General features: G+C 46.6%; 1 long non-coding RNA gene across 1 annotated transcript; it reads right to left on the bottom strand.

Annotated features, from left to right (window-relative positions):
- Nucleotides 1-224: 224 nt before the first annotated feature.
- LOC103915800 lies at nucleotides 225-6,816 on the bottom strand. The gene is made up of 3 exons (XR_663556.1): nucleotides 4,655-6,816; nucleotides 3,186-3,548; nucleotides 225-1,856 (listed from the first exon to the last, which is right to left on the bottom strand). It is a non-coding gene; the product is annotated as an uncharacterized LOC103915800 (long non-coding RNA).
- Between the last annotated feature and the right edge of the window lie 266 nt (nucleotides 6,817-7,082).

Here is a 7,082-nt window from a genome sequence, read left to right as displayed (position 1 = left end):
CTTTTTATCTTCCATCAAAGAGAAATCTGGCCGTCTTCATGACCATTAGCTAATGCAAAATTTCTAGCGCAAAGGAGGAAAGAGGCATGGCTAGCGATGCACGGCTATGCAATTAACTCACAGCAGAGCGCAGTGGGTTTGCACCCACCGTGGGCTGCGCCGGCTGAACTGCACCGGTGTTGCAGGGATGGAGAATGAGTGCGAGGGAAGGCTGAGCGTGACCCGGACACTCAGCTTGGGTTGTGTCCCCATCTTAAAATGCATAACAAGGATGATGCAACTTACCACAGGTCCATTTTTCACAATCTTTTATCAGAGTCATTTAGAAACACCAGCAGAGACTGGTGCGATGACTGAACTTACACTCACCTCTAAGCAGGCTGGGAAATATTAACCACAAACTTGAAGTGAATATATCCAAAGCCACAGGTGTTTTTTTTTTTTTTTAAGCTCATCAGCCATGATACTTTATAAAGGCATTTGTAATACTGCAGAAAAGAAGAACTGAAAATTCCAGAGGTGCATTTTATGCAGTATGAAATATGGTCTCCTCCAGTTTCATATCTTAAATTTGGCTTTTGCTGTATTCCAGTATAATATTCAGCTTGAAAGGAGCTGTATAATGGCATATATGAACAAATATGTTACATGTACAAAGGAGAAATGAATCCTGCCAACATCTTTGAGGAAATTTAAATTTGAAATCTGAGCTAAAATAGGTACCTTCAAAGATTTTTTTTTCCCCAAACCTGTCTTCTTTAAACTCCTATTTAACACCCTTAATTTAATTTTCAGGGCAGCAGATGTTACTTACCGAATACTTTCTAAATAATATCCGATCACTGTATAGTACTATATTTTAGGCTGAGAAATCTATATGGAGTTGCACAGTTAGTTAAGTGAGGACCCAATGCCTGGTGTGGGATAAAACTGGTCCCCATTTCAAACCTCCTTCAAACAGTCTGACAACCCCAGAAGACCAGATTATTAAGACACAACATGCACATCCATTCTGCCACGCCTGTGGGAATAGGAGGTCTACATTTCTAACACATTCAAGGGCCCGATTCCTAATGAACCAGGCGGTTCCAGGAAGGCAGAGAGACCTCCTGAAGAGAGGGATTACAGGGGGATGAGTCAGTTCAGCAGAGGTTGGTCTTTATTTTGTGTTAGGCAGAGGAAGCCCTTGCTGGGGGCCCCGGCTTTTGAGCGTTTGGCCACTGAAATCCAGAGATGGTGTGATAACGATCTTGGCAGGGTCAGAGTCTGAGCGTCAGTGAAGGTAGATCAAGCAGTAGCAGACGTGTGAGCAAAGTCAAAACCTGCGACAGCGAGACGATGTGAGGTGGAAACTGTCCTTCATCCTCACCACAACGCGGCTGAGTGCCGAGGCGGTGGGCTGGTTCCATCGAAGCGAATCCACTTCTCTGGAAGTGACCTAAAAATACACACCCGGCACGCCAGCGTTCCCAAGGCTCTTACACAGAGCAGACACGGGCTGTGTCCTGGCTGCAGAATGCACAGGAAATGCCAAAATTAAGATCTTCATCTTTACCGGTTGCAAAACACATGGCTGCGAACCTGAATGCAGATTCAGGACTAACTCGACCGTCTGTCTTCCACATTTCCCTGTGGTGTTCCCTTGTCACGTTAGACACCCAACAGCCGCCGGATGGCCAGAGCCTTCCCTTGGCCGTCGCCCAGCCGCTGGTCGGGAGCACCGGAGCTGCTGGGTGTGCGGACCATCAACTGCTGCTCCTCCAGAAACCTCCTCCGCATGCCCACTGCCACGGGGAAAGTTTCCCAGCCCTGGCTTCATCCCACGCCTCTTCTGGGTATAAAGCATGTATCAAGCGCTGTAAGGAAAGGGACACTGTTAACATACTGAATATTACTCTATTTCTAGTTCGGCTGATAAAAAGTATTCCTTCTTTGCCAAAGTGTATTCATTTCTTCACGTGCTGATATCCATTCTCCCTGCAAGTGTTGTGTGTGTATATACATATATATATATACGCTTTTACAACACTGGCATCAAGACAGCCGACAGCATGTTACCTTTGGTATATTTTATAAAGCTCTTCTCCAACCACCGTCACTGAAGCAGCCGCTGGCAGGTCTGGCTACAGCCTGCCAACCACCTCCCACTCACCACCTCATTCTGGCTATATTCCCTTACAGCGGGAAAGCGCCGTCGTCTTCCTCACGCTAGAAACCATCCCATGTCAGGTGGACAGCAGGGTCTGCCCCGCAAAGGCTTCATTCAGCACGGCAAGATGTGAAGATGGAGAACTGCATTTTTCTAATGCTTCTACCCTGAAGTCATTTCCAAGACAAAAATGCTCTTCTTGCAGCTGGAAGATGAAAACTTAGATCAGGGAGCCTAAAATTTTTGTAGCCCTCCACTAACAGCTGCGGGAGTCCTTGGCACAGTCTCTGCTTCCCAAAAGTTTATCCATTCCAGCCTACCCATCTCACCACGAAAAAGCATTTCCCATATTCCTCACCTCCTGCACTGTCTTCAGGTGCTTTAACTGTCTAAGATCTGCCTTCCCCGTGACCCGAGACAATGTTTAAACGCCTGGACAGGACACACCTCGCACACTGTCCAGCTTGTAATAAGAACCAGCCGGAGGTGTCCGACCGCACTGGGACTGGCAGGCTTTCCACCGCCTCCTCCCGTGCAACGGCTTGGAGCATCACGAAGTGACTAATGCAGGGCTTGCTGCTGGCTAGAAGTAGAGCGGGGAGGTATCTGAAGCTCTAGAGTTTATGCCTACCTAAGCAATAAAACTCAAGCAAGTTACGTATCATGAGAAACATGAACCAAGCCGGGGAGTTCTGCGCCGCTGAAGATCTGAGAGACGGCTCTGGCATGGGGATAAGCTCCAGCCTCTGGCCGATTATTTCCCAGATACGCTACTTAACAGGGTGCAGCACCCAGACATGCTTTTAAATAGAAGTGAGGGCCAGGGTGTCAGGGATGAAGGCACAGAGACGGTGCCCCCCAATCCCCGAGTCCCCCCCGCAAGGAGCTGCATCTCCCAGCAGCAACGCACCCTGGCGCCCGTCTGCACAGCGGCTCCTGCGGTTTCGTGCAGTTCCATCTCAGGAACTCCCCTCCTCAGCTTGCTCAGAGCCTGCGGCAGCTTTTTGGAGGCACCATTTGTTTTTCTGGTTCATACCTTTCCCACAAGCTGCTTCCTCTCGTGGAGCACAGCACAGCACGCGGGGCTCCACTTCGACGTGTGAATCCACCACCGCAGCTTGAAGTTCCCCTACCAGCACCCTACGAGCGAGGAAGCTCTAATTACCCCGAACGAGGATGGCTAGGTACGGCGATGCAAAGAGACCGGGTGATTTGCTTGCAGGTCGCACAGGATGTCGGGCTGGGGCAGGAGCGGAGCAGACGCAGCATCTCCCGACACTCGGGCTGTGCACAGCGAGTTTCTGCCCTTCACACTTCATCCCCAAGCCAGTAACGGTCCATGCAGCCAGGAGACGATAAAGGTCCACGGGGGAAACCCACCGTGCCTGGGAATGCAGATCTGCCGTGGGAAAACGCAAAAGAAGCGGTGCCTCGTGAGCAATAATTCACATTTTCTCCCCAAACAAACAGATCTAAGTTATCACTGGAACGATTCTGTCCCCTAACAAGGAGGCACTGTAAAAGGGCTCAGGAAAATGAGGATGCTTGCGGAGGAAAAATAGCAGATGCGAGAGAAATTTCCACTTTGCCTCCAAAGGAAAAAAACCACCAAATGATACATGGCTTTCTTCAGCAGAAAACAGGAAAACTTTGTCTGCAAAGTGGAGAAAAAGTTGTTCAGATGAGACGAGGGAGGAAGCAGTGCAGAGGAGAAAGAAGAGAGCAAAGCAATTTTCCGTAAATTACAAAAAAATAGACAATTTCTGTGGAAAGCAGACAACTTATACAAGTATTTTTGTTTGCTTTCAACCCCCTCTAATCCCTTACATTTTTAAATCAAATGTAAGATGAAAAACTTCACAGGAAGTTTTCTCTGTTCCAAAAAACCCCACAAACTAATAATTTTCTCTTTGTTAATGAAGAAGGTTATGAAGTACACTGCATAGGAAGATGAACCCTGGAAAGATTATGGGGAAATATTAGCCCCTCCATCAGGGCCAGCGCGACAGAGAACACAGCAACCAAATCAGATGTCGGTTTTGGAAAGTCCCACATCACACACACTATATCCGATTAGAAAAGCAAAGATTGATTACCCAAGAATGAACTTAAATTGAAATAAAAGTACAAAGTTCTTTGCTTCCAGGAACCAGAATATTTAAAGGCTGGAGCATCTTATAATATTTTTTTACCCAAGGTGAGTGAAGTGTTTTGGATATCTACGTCTTAGATCAAAAAGCAAATTTCCCTTTACCTGCTTACAGGCTTGAAAAAAAGAGATTCGGCTTAGAAAGATTAGAAATGCTTCTCCACATTTCCTGGTCTGGGTCAGAATGAGAAATTAGAAATACTATCCTTTCATTTCTGATTTTAGCCAAACCAAACAGCAAGTACCAGAAATCAAGGTGAGACGAGGGAAGGGGATGGGACACAAGACCCCTATGTGAAATTTTCTACATTTTTGTGTTTTTTGACACACCAGGAAAGTTCAAAAGACCCAAGTACCTTTCAACCAAGCCAAAACCAAAATTTAGCCTCCAAGTCCTTCTTGGATGTCTGCTCAGTTCCAGCGGGTCCAAAGTAGCATATTCAACAGGCAGCACCGCGGTTTGATTTCAGGCGGCCTCAGGTGTCAGATAGGTTTGGGCACATCTCCTTCGCAAGGAGATACCTCTTGCAGTAATCTGATGTCCTATAACTCAGATGACACAAAGCCTTGTGCTGTGTAAGAGACCCGAGCTGTGCTTTGTCCCTCTTGCTCGTTGCCGTGTTGAAGGCTTTGCTTAGCAGGTGAAAAGATGGGTAAAGTATTGGAGAAGTCCCTGGTGAAGCAGCACACCTTCCAAGGTGTCTCCAGGCACCCGGGGTACAGCGCAACCAGACCGTCTCAGACACTTTGGGATATCCACCATTTCGGACACTTACGGAATACCATCTTAATGATGGTTTTGCCCCCCAGCGAAATTTTTGCACAGGCTCCAAATGCCATACCGCCCCGTTTGCAAAGGGTGTCACCGAGGTCTCTGCCACTTCACCTCCCCTCACTGCTGCGGATGGCTGCGCCGGGCTCCCTTCCTGCAAGCGGGAGCAGACGGCCACGTAGGGGACTCCTGACCCAACTCTTAGTCAAGCTAACGGTGGACTCCAGGATCTTGTTGCCATCCAGCAGAAAACACAAACATGCTCTAACGTGAAATAAGCCAGAAGCGCTCACGCAGGAAGGGGAGACCTGATCTCTTGGTGGTTTCAGTCTTGGATCTACCACTGGCATTGTCCAAGCTCAGGGCCAAATCTGAACTTTCCCTTTCAAGCTCTTGAAGCTTGCAACATCTCCACGTGAGCAGGCAGGGTAAGGCTGGAGCCATGTCCAGCGTGGGAAGCAGAACTAGAGAAGAGCCTGACATTTAACAGCAGAAGTCACCATTGCCTGCACAGCATCTGCAGAGAGAGGTCTTGGCCTCAAAACAACCCCTCCTAGTACAATCATCAAACAGCTCTGTGCCACATCAGATGGACTAATCTTCATGACCACAAGACCAGATTAATCAAATTTATCATACTCTTGCAAAAGAAGATAAATCTGTATTATTCTGAGACTCCTTGCTGACTGAATAAACCATTCTATCATTCTGGATAAAAATCAAATGGGGCCAACACTGTCCTATTTTTTTCTCATTTAAGTGAGAATTAATTTAAGCAGTGTAATTAAGATTACATGAGTGCTAAGTGAGTAAAAAGTAACATCAGAATCTAAAAGTCTGTCCTTATTTCATAACAAATACTGTAATGCTGGATGGCCGCTTGAAAATACCCCTTACTTGTCACAAATATCTAAATTCTACTGTATGGAGCCATGAAGTTCAGCACTAGCACGACGGAAAACTCATACTTTGAAAAACAGCTGTATGAAGTACAGGGAACACGCTGTTGAGATACAAACATAAAACTGAACAAATAAATCAACAGACTTAAAATAAAAATTACATATTACAGCCGTAAGCCACCCCAAGTCTTTATGTCCTGTTATCTTGCACATTAAAAAACCAAATACAACTTTTTTCTTGCTGGGCAATGTCTGCTGATGTGCGATGGAAACGGTCCAACAGCTGCTGTATCTACAGTGTTCATGTGGGAGCCCAATCCAAAATGCAAGGAGACAGAACAGGGGTAATGGTACAGATACTCTCCCCACCACCTCGAAGACCGCTTAATGTTGGTCTCTGAGTAGGTGCACTGTTCATCTCCAGTAATCAAGTCGTTGTCTTTTTTTTTTTTTTAGCATATGCACAGAACTTGATTTAAAGTGTTTTATTTGATGGAGGAAAAGCCCAGTTTCATACCTGCATCCTCTCCAGCACGTGGGACTGTCGACATGACGGGGCAGACGGACCAGCTCCTTACCGACAAACGCTATTCGAGACGGCCCATGCGGCCGCGTGCGCGTCTCCCAAAACTCATTGATTAGAGTCTGATGTCTTGAACCAAAGTCCTGGTGAACCACGAGACCATGAACGCTTTGGGAACTGGTTCCAGCTTTGGCCGCTCCCTGCGACACCGTCTGAGCGGACGAGGCCCCAGCTTCGCCAGCGCCCCCTTCCCATGGCAGATTTCTACAAATTTGAAATGTAATCTGTAAAATCACGGAAATTGTGCAAAGTAGCTCCTCTCCTTTATTTCCGGCACTTTCACTCTCTGGAAAAGAGAATGTAAATAACAAGTAATAAGTCAGATTGTTCTGGTCCTCCAAACACTTTGTATTTGGTATGTATTTCAGATTATTTTCTTTAGTAGATGTGAAGGCATTGCTTAATGGTATCCTGGCAACAGTCAGCTGGACATTCCCCCTCTAATGCAAAACATGCCCTTCGAATGATGCAAAATTCCTTGAACAATATTAATAAGCAACAACCATCAGGCAGAATAGTACTGGAAA

Source organism: Pygoscelis adeliae, unplaced genomic scaffold, assembly GCF_000699105.1.
Source record: "Pygoscelis adeliae isolate BGI_AS28 unplaced genomic scaffold, ASM69910v1 Scaffold34, whole genome shotgun sequence".
NCBI lineage: Eukaryota > Metazoa > Chordata > Aves > Sphenisciformes > Spheniscidae > Pygoscelis > Pygoscelis adeliae.
The sequence above is the reverse complement of the archived record's forward strand: the minus strand, read 5'-3'. Positions and strand labels throughout refer to the sequence as shown.